Source organism: Amblyomma mixtum, chromosome 8 (genome assembly GCF_055824585.1).
Source record: "Amblyomma mixtum isolate Tamu chromosome 8, ASM5582458v1, whole genome shotgun sequence".
Classification (NCBI taxonomy): domain Eukaryota; kingdom Metazoa; phylum Arthropoda; class Arachnida; order Ixodida; family Ixodidae; genus Amblyomma; species Amblyomma mixtum.
This window is the reverse complement of record NC_143019.1, coordinates 17,627,474-17,642,552: the sequence shown is the minus strand read 5'-3', so window position 1 is coordinate 17,642,552 and position 15,079 is coordinate 17,627,474. Positions and strand designations below refer to the sequence as shown.

General features: G+C 47.6%; 2 pseudogenes across 1 annotated transcript; both read left to right on the top strand.

Annotated features, from left to right (window-relative positions):
- Window positions 1–256: 256 nt before the first annotated feature.
- LOC149331536 (kappaPI-actitoxin-Avd3b pseudogene) lies at window positions 257–665 on the top strand (annotated as a pseudogene).
- Window positions 666–8,242: 7,577 nt separating this feature from the next.
- LOC149331535 (uncharacterized) lies at window positions 8,243–13,367 on the top strand (annotated as a pseudogene). The gene is made up of 5 exons (XR_016284851.1): window positions 8,243–8,367; window positions 8,487–9,075; window positions 10,361–10,627; window positions 12,969–13,165; window positions 13,201–13,367. The product of XR_016284851.1 is annotated as an uncharacterized LOC149331535 (transcript).
- Window positions 13,368–15,079: the final 1,712 nt, after the last annotated feature.

The following is a 15,079-nucleotide window of genomic DNA, read 5'->3' as shown; positions in this document are numbered from 1 at the left end:
GGACATTAAACCCCAATAAACCAAACCATAAAAAAAAACTCGGGAGAGGCGGTTACGTCACAATTCTTGAAGCCGGCTCCCATCTGCTCCCGCTTTACTTGGCGCTTGCGCATGCGCAGCATGCATTCCAGCAGACGACGACGCTGCGCCGTCTGCCAAAGACTCCCAGCAGTCCTTGCGAAAGCGCGTCACTTCCGGCACACTTTTTGGCCTGCAGCTCGGATAGCGAGGGCCTCTGGTGAGTTTTTCTTCCTCCATGGCGCAGAACAAACGAGAGTCGGTGAATACTGATGATGATGATGTGGTGGCGATGGCGATGGCGATGGTGCTGCTACTGCTGCTGCTGATGATGATGATGATGCACGCAGTGTCCGGTCAACGGGGTTCCTGTCTCTTGCCCCTTGACATGGGCCAGTGCGCCGATGCGTACACGAGGTACTTCTACGACAAGTCCTCCCAGTCGTGCCGGCCTTTCTCCTATGGCGGACTTGGGGGCAACTTGAACCGCTTCTCCTCCATCACCGAGTGCATGGACCAGTGCCACAGTTCCGGTTGACCACTGCGCACATCAGCTGGGAGGAGCTGCGGTAGCAAGGACTCCAGAGAACCAGGAGGCTCGACGAGTTTAGTATACGGTCCTTTCTTCTGCCCAGACTCTCGCAGAACTGTCGAGAGAAATTAATCAGGAAAAACACTGATCAAGACAAATAAATGTTCTGCTGTATGGCATCGACTTGTGTCCAAACAATTCACCAAAAGAAGTTCACGTACAGTCTTGATCAAAATTCCTGAGGCCACAGCGTTCATCTGCAACGAAATGAATGTTTCTAAAATGTTCCAGTAGCGGATCATTCAAAGCACAGGTCAAGCAAGAAGCTTCTCTACATCCAGAAGAAAACTTCTGCTAGCATTTGAAGGTCATTCGCTCTTTAATAGTGCCGTAATGGCTCTGTTATGCGGTTGAAGCGAAAGGCCTTTGGCCTTGAGACTTTTGACCAATACTGTATCTCAAGCATTACGGATTAACCACAAAGAGCACAAAAGGCCGCTCCCCCAGACTTCCTGCCCTGAGATAGCGCGTTCATTAGAACCGGAATTAGAGCATTTTTCCGGTGAAATGGTCCCACTGAAGCGCGTGTGTTCGAATCTGGGCCTTCTTGTATTTTAAAACGGCCTTAAATACATAATTGCCTCAGAAAATGCTACAAGCCAGCGATGGCCCAAGCTTGCACTCAATTAAAGGCCATTGTAACTTAGATTCGTTAACTAGTATAGTAGACAAATGAAAGCCGATTTTTCAGAACGGTCCTCCTTTTGCGGTGTTCGGCTCTGAGAAAATTCGTTCGCAGAAATGGCTTAAAAAAATTTGAAGGTCGATTCGTGTAGTCAGGCTAAATGCGAATCAGGTGCGGTAGATATACTTCGGTTTTTCACTCCGGTTCTGGTGTTTGGATTTATTGTTCACGGATGTAAGTTTTTCAAATAGCGATAATGGTTGAAACCCAGTAGACGTGGAATTGGTCATTTTCTACTTCACATTCATATATCCCTGGACAGACCGACAATAAACTTTAAAAAATTGCGAGGACACTTCGGCAACAAAAGTGTTGAGAGGCGAAAGACGAGGACACTATGCCGTGACAACTTACGGTGGATGTGACGTCACACCGTTCCCGTGGCTATATCGATACCCAAATTATACATCTTTCGGGTATCTTAAGTGTTAATTACGCTTAATTACACATTTCTCCATCTAATTTGACACAAATCTGACGTTTTGCCGACCATTCTGTGACAATTTTACTATGCCGTGACGAATTCCGGTGGATGTGGCGTCACACCGTTCCCGTGACTATATCGACGTACCCGCAATTTCAACGCCATTTGGACATTTTTGCCTATAAGTAATTCACTAATTAATCAACTGCCATCAAACTTGGCTTCTAGGTTCATTTTTTTCCTCCTCTATCTGGAGCAACCGTTGGTTTTCTCCTATCCTTCTTTAGTTGCCGAGTTAACACGAGTTAAACGCTGAAAAAGGTGTGACACCCTCTGCTAACGGACGACAGTATGAGCCATTAAAGGCTTTCGCCTTAATAGCTGAGCGGGAGCGGCTGAGCCCTAATAACGCAGCAAGTTAACCCCGCCGGATGGCCAAGATCTTATGCGCCTCGGCGACCCAGTCACCCGGTTGGACGAGCCGAACCTGAAGGCCCGGCTCCGAAGTCCGTTGTGCTGTCTCCCACTGCTACTCTGTAGTAATTAAGGGGAAAGTGTGATAGGGCAGGCCCAAATGATGTGTGACAGTGTAGCGTGCCCATCGCAGAATATGCAGTTGGGAGAGTAGAGGGAGGAGTAGGTATGGTAAAGAACTGAGTGATTTAGGAAGGCGTAAGTTGAAAGGTGGCGCCAGGGGACATCGTGCGTCCGGGATAGGAACCTGGAAGACCTCATAGCACTCCTATAGCGCAGTGGTGTAGTGGTTAAGCAATGCGTCACTGCCCTGTGATGGCAGGTGCTACCATTGGTGGGGCTTCTGAGACCCAGGTTACTGTTCCCGAGCAACCTCTCGCTCCCATTCAATAACTGAACTGCCACGGTGGGCATTTTTCACGGTGGGCAGTATATATATATGTAAATACTAGGTATTTGAGGGAAGCCGGCCGTTAATTTTTCAAAATGAGTTTTTGAGGTAAAGAAGGTTTTTGCGGCAGAGCAATACCAGTGTTTGCGGACGTCAAAAACAGGTGAATCATGGTGACTAGTAAAGTGGTTAACTAAATTCCAATAGTTAACTTTTTAAAGAACCTCATGTGGTTGAAAAAACCCCACGTGGTCGAAATTTCCGCAGCCCTTCACTACTGCGTCCCTCATAGCCTGAGTTGCTTTGGGACGTTAAACCACCATAAACCAAACCAAGTTCACTTTTTAACTATTACTATAGGCACGTAAATCCAAATACAGATTGGTAGCCGGCCGTTAGTAATAGCGGTGCAGTTTTTTGAATTGCGAAAATGCGAATACCCTCGCCGCTGTGGCTCAATTAATTGGGCCATATCTCGCGCCATTGGAAAACCGCGCGCTTGCAGGAGGGGTGCACAGCGACGTCAGTCAAATCTCGACACTTCGTGACGCACTACCACCCGACAGTCTCAGCCCCGCCCGTGCTACAGTACTCCACGCTCCTCGCCACTTAGCCGCTCCAGCGAGGGCGGGGTTAGAGAATGTCACGTTGGTCGTGCGTCACGGAGTGTCGCGATTTGACTGACGTCGCTCAACGTGATGTTTGATTGACGCGAGAAATGGCCCAAATTAGTAGAGCTACAGCGGCGACGGTAATCACGTTTTCAAAATTCTATAAACTGGCATGGCTATCACCAACTGCCGCCTACAAATAATTCCAATCAAGTGCCTACCGGCAATAGTTAAAAACTTGATTATTAGAATTTGGTTACTCAGTTTACTAGCCAACAGGATTAGCCGGTTTTTTCGTGTCCACCAACGCTAGTATTACTATGCATTAAAAGGTTATCTTTACCTCTAAACCCCAGTATTTAAAAATTAGTGGCTGGCTTCCCTGAAACACTTGGCATATATACATAACCTGGCAGGTTGCCCACAACCCGATGGGCAGGTAGACAGCCTGCAATAAAGCAGGTGTCGGACAAACAAAAGAAACAGACAGAAACACAGACAGACAAACAAACAAAAACACACAACGGCTAAATGCGGGGAATGCCCAGTATAAGAGCTATCGCACTAAATGTAGGTAAATACAATTAGGGGGAACGGGAGGGGGTTCGGGAAGGGGTTAGGGACTTTACTATTGTGATCGAATAAAAGATCCCAACTTCGTGCTTTTTCAAATTTCGAATTTTACTGGTCCGAGCGAATTTATAGATAAGCTTCAGTGCTAAGAAGTACATAAGAATATATATATATATATGTACATAAACCCACCACGGTGGTACGCGCTAGGACTGCCCTTGCAAAGTAGCCGTCCTGTATAGGGCACCGGTCAAGGTATGCCCACTCTTTCAAATGCCTATGTTATTCGATAATTAATAGTAACCCTTCTGTATAGAGACGATGACGTCAACTACCTTTTATAAATACAAATGTGCCTCCTTTGAATTTGTTAAAACAATCTCCTTCCCTTTGTAGTTAAACCACTGGCTAAACTTTACTGAAACCCCCCTGCAACAATTCTGTTCTATGATTTTATTTATTGCCTAGGGATTTCTGAAAATGATTGCACCTTTTGGTGTTTCCGAAAGCCCATGTTTCACGGACTACTCTGGGGGACGCGTGTGCTGGATGTGCATGGTCTTACCCTGAATAAGAATAAGCTGCGTCGTCTCCATGTCTCGCATAGCTGTTTGTGCGCAAAGCACCCACCATCCCAGCTCCCAGCTCTATGGCCCCAGGCCTCCTAGCCCCCTATCCTCCAAAAGCAAAACGCGTCCCTTGTGAAAGCCCTAAAGCGATGGTTGATTGCGCCATCTACCGGCAATAAACCACACTAAGTTGGTGGATGCATAGCCTCCGAGACTTGTATTCGGTAGTTTTGCAGCCCGTTTTGCTAATATTCCCCAGGTGGCGGCAGCCCGCCGCGAACCATGATTGTTGCAAACCATGGAGGAAAAAAAACTGCGTCATCTCCCAGGAGTGCTTAAGTGACGCCCGAAGTAGAGGGATGGCGATGGTCTCTCTAGTGCTTTATGATACGTATCGCGTAGCTTATGCGCTTATCATTCTGTGGTTTTATTTACGCTTCGTTTGAGGCGATAAACTGGGTTCTGCAAAACAAACCACGCCTCCAAGTAAGCGAGTTGTCGCATTATAACTAGCCGCTGCAATACCGCAAAGACCAGCACTCATCAGCCGTAATTCAGCGCAAGTATTGTCGCCGCTATGAACAGTAATGTGGTTGCGCCACCAATCAGAACTACACGTTCATTGAGTTCTTGGCTAAAGAGAATTTCTACAAAGCAGGTACGCAGCTGTGCCGAACGCTAAACGCATATCGGTAAAGCAAACTCAAAAGCTGGCCTATCGATTTCGCTCAGTGCCGACGGATGCGGCATCGATCGACTGGTTCCTCCAACAACATAAAGAGTAGGCGAGTGTGTTTTAGAGCGCAGCTCTTTGGCGTCCGTTCCTGGGTTTCGCGTCGTCGTCGGCGTCGTCGTCGGCGTCGGCCTCGTAACCAGCTCCGCCCCCAATGTCACGCTTTTCAATTGGTCGAAATGCTCGTGACGTCACAGTGCGCGAATTTCAAATGGGGTCAATTGTACTTTGGCTAGTAACCATGCAACCAATCAAAGGGATCGTATAGTGATGCTGCAACTAAGTTGGACTGAGTTTAGTTAATTGCTTAATTAATCAATTAGCCTAATTAATATAGAGGAGAATGAAGAGGTCAGAAGAAAAGAAAAGAAAGACGCGCGCCGCAGCGACAACAGCGTCCGCGGAAGGAGACGCTGCTGAAAAAAAACAGATAAGTACGAAGCCGCGTTCCCTCCACCACCACGCACTTCTCCACTCAGTAAGACGTTGCTCGTTTCATATACGTTGTGTCGAACATCCTAGACAGTTCCAACAATTGACAGGTTAATGACAGAACACGATGGATAGAAATACAATAATATAAATATGAAATAGCCTAATTAACCTTTCTAGTTAGACCGCATAAATCAATAAAACCGAGAAAGAAATTGGTCGAGTTGGGGAATCGAACCAGGGTCTCCGGAGTGCGATACGAGCACGCTAGCCACTCCGTAATGCCAGCTGAATGGTTTGGAATGAACAAAGGCGCGTCTAGCTAATACGGCGTCTTCGTTCACTCCCATCTTCCCCCTTTCCCTTACGGCGAGGTGCAGGTGTCCACCCAGATATGCGAGAGAGATACATTTCCTTTCCTCAAAAAATAAATTTACCGTCCAGCAAGGCGTACAGCCGAATTGGCGATGGCGTTCTGTGGACTCCCTGGCAGCGTTGCAAGACGCTGTCGCGTTCCACTCTTACAGGCAAAGCATAACATGTTAACCACACATCAGTAACACACGCAGACAGCCAATTGACGCGTCATTCGCTGGCAGCACTTGATTCATCATTCACAACCACATTCGTGACAGAATGCTGTACTAAGGCTTTCGCCTTGCACCACTTTAGTCGCCAAAGTGACTCCTAATTTTAGAGCGCAGCTCTTTGGCGTCCGTTCCTGGGTTTCGCGTCATCGTCGGCGTCGGCCTCGTAACCAGCTCCGCCCCCCTTTCATCCCCCCAGCGCTAGCAGCGACCGACTGATAACGACCGACTGATACCGCTCGATGCCGCTGACGCCGCTAGAGAGTCAAGATAACGTGACTGCATAGAACACCGTCGTCGCCATGCAGAAAGAGGAGGAAAGGGTCCCCCCCCCCTGTTCTTGTGTGGCGGATAGGGTGCTCTTCAGTTGCCGACGCGCCGGTTATTTCACGTAGGCCCCGGCACGTCGACGAATACGTGACCACCTTCCCACGGCTAGACCTGGTTCTTAGCGCTGCGGAAGCGAGGGTATCATATTGTTTGTGTCGGCATCGGCGGCGTTGTCCCTGAAACCAACTCCGCAGCTGGGGTTGACTCACTATCGAAAAGGTGAAACAGCTTATTTGCTGCGCTCAAATTTCGCATTAGGAAGTAACGTAATCGTCGGTAATTTTTTTTTTGTGTGTGTGTGTGTGTGTGTGTGTGTGTGTGTGTGTGTGTGTGTGTGTGTGTGTGTGTGTGTGTGTGTGTGTGTGTGTGTGTGTGTGTGTGTGTGTGTGTGTGTGTGTGTGTGTGTGTGTGTGTGTGTGCGTGTGTGTGTGTGTGTGTGTGTGTGTGTGTGTGTGTGTGTGTGGGGGGGGGGGGGGCTCTAAGCTACGACCTAGTTAGTTCCTTCGGCATTGGCTGCTGCTTACAGAATTGCACAGCGCCAACTGAATGAACAAGATCTTTATTGATTGCTTAGTTCCTTGCATCAGGGAATTGGTAATGTTAGTACCTGAGCTGTTGAAAAGTAATAATTCAAGCTTCGTTGGAAGAGTTGTAAACGATACTCGATGGCAGTCCTCCAATATAGCACAGCTCGAATAAACAAGGCATAGCAGAAGACAACGCCCCTCCGACCTGTGCGCCAGTCACTTGTGTGTGCAAGTTGGCATACGGTTCATACGGTTCTCACCTGTCCCATAGTAGTAACTTAGGAATAACTCCTTATACGGTAGCAAAGTAGCCGACATATGCACTTGTTCTCTGTGATGTTAAGATATCCGGCTGTAATTCAAGAGGAGAAATGTAATGGCCCCATTCCTAACTTTGTCTAATTTACTTATAAATTGTGGGTCTAAAACACGTGGTTAAGGTACAACTAAGTTATTAAACTGCGCGCGAAATCAATGAAATTCTGCAGTAAATAGCCCGAAGCGGATGATAATTAATTGCCACTGTAATTAACATCGTATTCTATTGTTATGTCGGAAGTAAAAAAGCCATCCGAGTAGTTTAATTGGTTCGTAGTGTTAACATTAACCATATACCTGTAGAATCATCAAAGTACTTTCTTGCGAAACTGATATGAACAATTTCGTTTCTATTTAATCACATTCCACACAGGTATGCAAATTTCTCTAAATCGGCCACAAAAGTTTGTGAGTCACACATGGTATTTGCTAATCTATAAACCACACAGTCATCCCAAGCATCCTTAATGAGGGCTATAGGAATTCAAATATAATTTGTGGAGTGGCCGCGAGTAAGGAAGCCTCTGTTGTCGATATTGACGGTGCTTCTTCAGGTGGAGCACATCGCAGCCACCGCTGAGGTTCTGAGTTAAGAGATCCGCCCCCCGGTGGAAATAAGCTATCAAAGTTTGCTGCGTCTTTGTCTTCTGGTTTGGTTTATCGGGGTTTAACGTCCCGAAGCAACTCAGGCTATGAGGGACGCCGTAGTGGAGGGCTCCGGAAATTTCGACCACCTGGGGTTCTCTAACGTGCACTGGCATCGCACAGTACACGGGCCACTGGAATTTCGCCTAGAATTCGGCCGTCGCGGCCGGGATCGAACCCGCGTCTTTCGGATCAACAGCCAAGCGCCGTAACCACTGAGCCACCGCGGCGGGGATCTCTGTCTTCTATTGAAGAGATTGTACTCTGTGCCAATGATCTTCTTTATCGGGCACCCAGGGCAGTCATCCCCATTCCTTCCTCTAACCCAGATCTTAGGAGGTGAGCATGCGGGCCGCGGACCTTGAGAGCCAGATCACCCTGGTTTTGCAGACTCGGTCCTAGGTTACCTCCGGGGACTGCTAGACTTGGGGGTTTTCCTACAGAAGACATCTTCATCAGTTTGTTTTCTTCAATATCAGTTATTCTATCTCTCTTCTCTTCGTCCGCTTCTATTTCTTCTTCCCTTTATATTGTTTCCAAGGCCGTCTCAATAACACTGCGTTCCGTCTTTTTCCAGGTCCACCTCGGGCTAGAAAAACTATCATCTGCAAAAAAACAAAAAAAAAGACACTCAATATCACGTACGCCCAAGTGCAAGAATATAGACACTGAATGCATTCGTTTATTAAATTTAAAAAAGCTAGAAAGCGGCGCTGCAATTCGAAGACGAAAAGGAAAATCAAGCTACGGCGTTCATCATCATCATCGCTGCTCGCAGCCAGTCAAGCCATCTTGATCTCTTTATCTCGACCTCGCTTCAACCCCAGTCTTCCTACAGGCAAGACTGAACATCAAGGCGCCGCCGGAGAGAGCTGAGAGAGGCCAAGACGTACTTAGAGCTGTCTGACCACCAAAGAAAGAGCTGCGACATGGATGTGGCCAAGCCGGCTTTGGGGGCAGCGGGCAACGTAGCGAACCCGGAGCTCGATCAAGGTGAAGGGAAACGGAGGGAAAAAAAGGACGAGGGAAAGGAGCAAGTTGAGCAGCAGGACTCCGCCGCAGTGAAGGCGCGGAGCGCGCAGGTCATGCCATCCCGCTATCTGGTATTCCAGTTTGTGGGCACCGTGATGATCAGCCTCGCCTGGGCACTAGCCATAAGCGGCGTGGTGAGTAGCCCACCGCACAGGCTTACCGAAGATTCCGCGGCCGTCACCGTCGTGGTAACTCTAGGAATTGTACGGAAAAAGTTAGCCTAGCTGAGTGAGCAGAGCTCGCGAAATCAACAGACGCTAAAGTGGAGTCGCAATCGGAAAGGATTCGAGGATTGGCTGTTGTGTAGCGTAGCGGATATAACTGAATGCGGGGATGTGTTTTTCTCTTTTAGCCCCCGTCTATAATATTACGTGACGTAGAGCAGTTATAAATTACTCAAATGCATTTACGGCCGAACGCCTCCCTTGTGTACATGGATCATTCTAACAATGATAAAGACTACATAAGAGCTAGACACAGCCGTTCTCTTGTTAAAAGAGACTATGGCTCCTGCTTTCATCTGCTTAGTAATGACAGAAAAATTGAAGGCGCTAAGATGGTGAAGGGTAAAATTTGATAGCCATTAAGTTGTGCTCCACAAGCGTATTCGAAAAATTCCTGCTGGAGGGATTTCATGAGCCAGTATTCTTCAAGAATAAGTGCATACCGCAGAAGCTTGCAATATGTTTCAGGGTCCTTTACCACACACGTGGCTGTCTTGCATTTCGCCTTCGTCTTGCATTTCGTGATTCGTTCCCTCGACACCGTGCTCAATCTGAGCCATTAACACTGAGTCACCACCGCGGATGACCGACGTCGCCTGTCATTGCTAGGTACTACATACATGCGGGAAAAGCGGTCAACAATGTCAATACCACTGATTTATTCAATGACCTAGTCAATGCTGCCGCCGTTCTTTTCTTTTCCTTTCAAGGCACCAACTGCCGTCAGTATGTCTTTCGGTTGTCCCGATCGCATATGAGACCGCCACAATTCCCGGGATTTATATCTTTAACGGGCACGCAAAGCCAACTAGCCTCCCCCCCTCCCCCCCCCCCCCCCACACACACACATACACTCGTTGAGCGCTTTGACTAAACGTATTTTAATTAGGATGCGAAACCGACCTGGAAAAAAAAAATCCGCGTCCATCCATCACATGATGTTATTAGCTAAATGATTGTGACGTCACCAGCTCGGAAGAGACGCAAATTTTGATAGAGCCATCGCCAGTTTATCATGCAATCTTGCCACAACTTCTTGCCAGTACCTAAGGTAATTAGGAGTCCTTGTGAATCTTCGTTTCTAACATACACCTTGTGCGCCAAGTTTCTGGTGCAAGAGCGTTCTCTCAGCTTCCAACATTGTCGTTTGGCGGGAGTCGGAGGCCTTCTGTGTGCTCTTCCGGCGCCCGCGCAGGAGGAGTCCCTGGACTCGGGGAGCGGCAGCCAGGATCCCCTGACCGCGCTGCTCACATCAATGCTAAGGATGCGGGTTCCTGCGGTCGTCGTCCCTGTTCTCTTCCTTGCATTCTCCGGGTCCCTGAACACCCCGGGCACACATCCCCTAAAGCGTAATGTGTGCCTTCTCGCCGTGTACGCACTCCTAGGGACACCCTTCGTGCTCTTGCCCTTTCTCCTGCCGGAGCCCGAGCCGTGCTCTGCTGCGGGCACCTCGAATGAGCAGGTGAGCATTGGCGACAGAGTTCTGCTCCGCCGTTATCATGTGGAAAAAAGAGAATGATATATGTTTCTGATGTAAAGTGACAAGAGTGCGGATGCTCAACCACAAAGCCACCGCTGCGGGGTGAATTTACTTTACGTCACTGAACACAAATTTCTTGGGGTATATTTATCGTTCATGATTAAACTGCGCGAAAAAGACACGGACAGAGACAGAAAACACGTACACACACAGAACGCAGAACTTCCAACTTTTATTCGAAAAATGCTTCGGGCATTAGCTTTTATACGCTCTAAACAACCACCACATGACACAGCCGTGATCAAAACAGATAAGTATCGACAGTTACGTGTACATGATGCGCAGACCCGCCAGAGCGCCAATCTAAACTACACCAGTGTGTGCAAGCTTACGCACCATTGATACCTAGATAAAAGGATAAAAAGGAGACGGGAAGATAAAGATCCTAAAAGTGAACATAATACAAATACCACCAAAGAGGACATGTACACGTAACTGTCAATACTTATCTGTTTTTATCCCGGCTGTGTTATGTGGTGGATGTTTAGAGCGTATAAAAGGTAATGCCCGAAGCGTTTTTCGAAAAAAAAGTTGAAAGTTCTGCGCTCTGTGTGTGTACGTGTTTTCTGTCTCTGTCCGTGTCTTTTTCGCGCAGTTTAATCATGAGCGACAAGCACCAGCTAGCCTGCCACAAAACCCTTCTTGTCTATTTATCCAGTGGAGTATCTTGGTAAAGGTACGTTAATCACATAACTGCAAAAACATGTCGTGTTTTAGGCTTTCTGCGCAATAATGAATTGTTTCCTTTCAAAAACTGAAGAATTTCTATATGCTACTAATGTAAGGCCTATACTGAAGTACACGGGTACGGGATGGGACCCTAGATGCAAAACTGACGTTGATAAATTTAAAAGGTTTGGTTTGGTTTATAGGGTTTAACGTCCCAAAGCGACTCAGGTTATGGGAGACGCCGTAGTGAAGGGCTCCGGAAATTTCGACCACCTGGTGTTTTTCAACGTGCACTGACGTCGCACAGTACACGGGCCTCTAGAATTTCGCCTCCATCGAAATTCAACCGCCGCGGCCGGGATCGAACCCGCGTCTTTCGTGTCAGCAGCCGAGCACCATAACCACTGAGCCACCGCGGCGGCTAAAATTAAAAAAAAGGTTCGAAATTTAGCTCACCGTTTTGTTTGGAATACACTAGGAATTTCAGTGTGTCATCAGCGAAGAACTCGTTAGGATGGGACAGACTTCACAAACGCAGGTATCTACTTAGGCTCAAATTCATCCATAACATTTTTCATTGCAAAACCGGTATTGATCGTGAGAAATATTTGTTTCCACCTGACTACATTTCAAGAAGAATGGACCCACTTTTAAAGTAAAATAAATAAAATGCAGAGCAGATTCATTGAAAATGTAATTTTTTTCCCGAAAACAATAATTGAGTGTAACAAGTTCCCCCAAGAACTCCCGTCCACAATGGCAAACTAATCTTTTTCCTCATGCTGCGATATTTAATCTCTTGTTTGTTGCTTTAAATTATTCTGCATTGCATTTGCTGCATTTTGTTGTTTTTACGTGCAACTTTGTTATACTCCTTACGTAATAAATTTCTCCCCACTGTAATACCAGACAAAATGCGCTGCGGGGAAAGTGCTAAAGAAATGAAATTAATAGCTTCCAATACATAAAACACGATCGCGGTCACTTGCACCCTCCTTACTGAGAGCTTTTACGGGTATTTCTCATAACATTCCTGTCTACTGGCGCACTATAGCCGTATTCAACCAAACAGAGTGGCAAATCAAACTCAAAGGAGGTCCTCCAACCGATGACATTGGCCTATTGTCATGACGTCGTCGTCAATCGCCTTGCACCTGTCAGCCACTTCCTAGCGGTCGTGGCTAGGTTTGGGCGGCTTAGCGCGACGGACATTAGAGGAGGCTAAATATATGAGCTGAAGGCCTGATTTGTGGAGGTTAGGCACTCCGTTGTTGAGTTTCACTCAACTGTAATACAGTGGGTGTATGGTACAGACGAGAAGATAAGATTAGGAAGTTTGTGGAAACAAGGTGTACGTAGCTGGCGCGTGTCTGAACTGGAAATCACTGGTGTCTACATTTGTCCTGCAGTCGACGAAGGGTGAACTGGGAGGTCCTGATGGTAACGTTGCCACAATCTCACAAAAGGCATGACAGCACCAGTTTCATTGCACGTGCCTTTACAGTTCAGCGAGTTAGATTTCCGTAATTCAAGTCAACTCAATCGTAGAATCCTTCCCTACATGACGAATGTCCGGTTTTCTGCCTCTTTACAGCACGACCCAGCAGGCGGTTCCTCAGCAGACTCGGTTCCCGGTGAAGAAGCATCACAGCTGTGGAAATGGACATCGTGCTTTGGTCCGGTGCTCCTGGTCGGCGTCATCAGCGCTGCGAAGCTGTACAGAGCCAGGAATAAGATGGGACCAGTGGCAGCGCCACTAGCGGCTACTGCAGAAGCTCCGACAGCGGCTCCGAAAGGAGTGCCGAAAGCGGCCCCTAAGCACCTCAGATCGCGGCTCCGATCACGGCTCCGCTAGCAGCTCCTATAGCGCCTCCAGTTCCGGCTCCGATCGCAGCGCCGATGGTGGCGGAGGTACCAAATGAGCTGGATCTTCTGGCCGGATCTTCTGGCACTTGATGGAGCTGAACTGTGGCGTTGCCGTGCAAGAGGCTGAGTACCGAAAATGGGGTGCCAAGTGTTTCTTTCCTGGACGTCTGGGGCATCATCATCGTGGAAGACGGGGAAGCATGTATGCATTGAGAACTTTTGTTTTTTTTTTATTTCTAGCTCAAATAAACTCCAGTGTCACCCCCACTGCAACAGCAGTCTCGTGGTCGTCAATGCCAGTGCCACGCTCATCTTCGTAAAGTCAGGCAAGACAAAGCTGAGACGCCGAAAAAAGAATTCCAGGTAGTCCAAATTAATCCATAGTCCTCCACCACGGCGTCTGTCAGAGCCCATGCGCAGCCTTGGAACGTTAAACCGTACATACTATGCCATACAATACTTTCTGCAGGCCACCCTCAGTACCACACAATTCGCATCCTGCTTCGATTTTCGCCTGCCTTGTTTCCTGTGCCGACACAGCGGAAAAGCAGGGTTATTGACAGCGAGAAGGAATGGAGCGATGAAAACAGCACGGCTGAATATACAGGAGATGACGATTAGAAAAAAGTTAGACAGTGTTTTAACCACGGTTATATTCAAAAGCAGAGCGATAGCATTTTGGAAATGGCTCGGACCAAATTTGTGGTCGCCATCGTGTGGGGCACGCTCAGTTGTTGATGAATATCGATTATGGTCCAAATCGACCACGGTCAAATTTTGGTGGGTGGGTAGGGCCAAATTTTGAAATTTTGGAAACTACAGAGAATGTTTACTACATTCGAATCAGTGCGAAAGCGCAGATTTCGGCTACGTAGATGAAGACGATGAGCGGTCAGTGCCGCCGGACGGAGCCGATGAAAGTTGATGGCGATGACACTCTGCAATCAACAGGGCGAGAGTGTGGTGCAGTTAACATCGCTTTAGATTGGTTTGGTTGGTCTGTTTGGGTTTAACGTCCCAAAGCGACTCAGGCTAGGAGGGATGCCGTAGTGAAAGGCTCCGGAGATTTCTACCACCTGAGGTTCTTTAACGTGCACTGACATCGCACAGCACACGGGCCTCTAGAATTTCGCCTTCATCGAAATTCGGCCACCCCGGCCGGGATCGAACCCGCGTCTTTCGGGTCAGCAGCCGAGCGCCGTAACCACTGAGCCATCGCGGCGGGTATCGCTTTAGAGACAACAACAACAACAAAAGGCATGTTCGGCTGTGGTTCTTGCCTGTCGGGAAATACTCTGAGATTCCGTGCGATCTGTCAATGCTTATTTTACAGCATTGTTTGGATCGAAGAAGCATTGAAGCATTGCTGCCTTTCAACAATATCTCCCGGAGCTTGGTGCAAAAATTGATTAATGTCAGTACTACTGCTAAAACATGTTTGATATTCTTCCTTTCAAGCCTAAGTGCATTCTGTTCAGTTATGAAGTGTCATCGGTTTCCTCGTATAACTGCTAGGGCATTACTATAACGCACAACCTTACATGCCATCTCATTTCACGAACGTCAATAATCAGGCCACTACCCCTGGTGATTTATTACTGGTAAATCACTGCTGTAAGTTACGACGATCTCATTTATCGCAAAACTGTGTGCAGACTAGACACTAATAAAAAATTTTCTTTTATTTTGAAGTTTTGCAAGTTACCCACCCTCTTGTGACGTCTCCGTTGGAATCTCGTTACATGCTCGCAGAAGCTATCAAAGCTCGCTCTATCTTTCAATATGTGGCCGCAAGTATACGGGGTGAAAGGCTTCTACTGGAGCTGATAAAAATTTTTC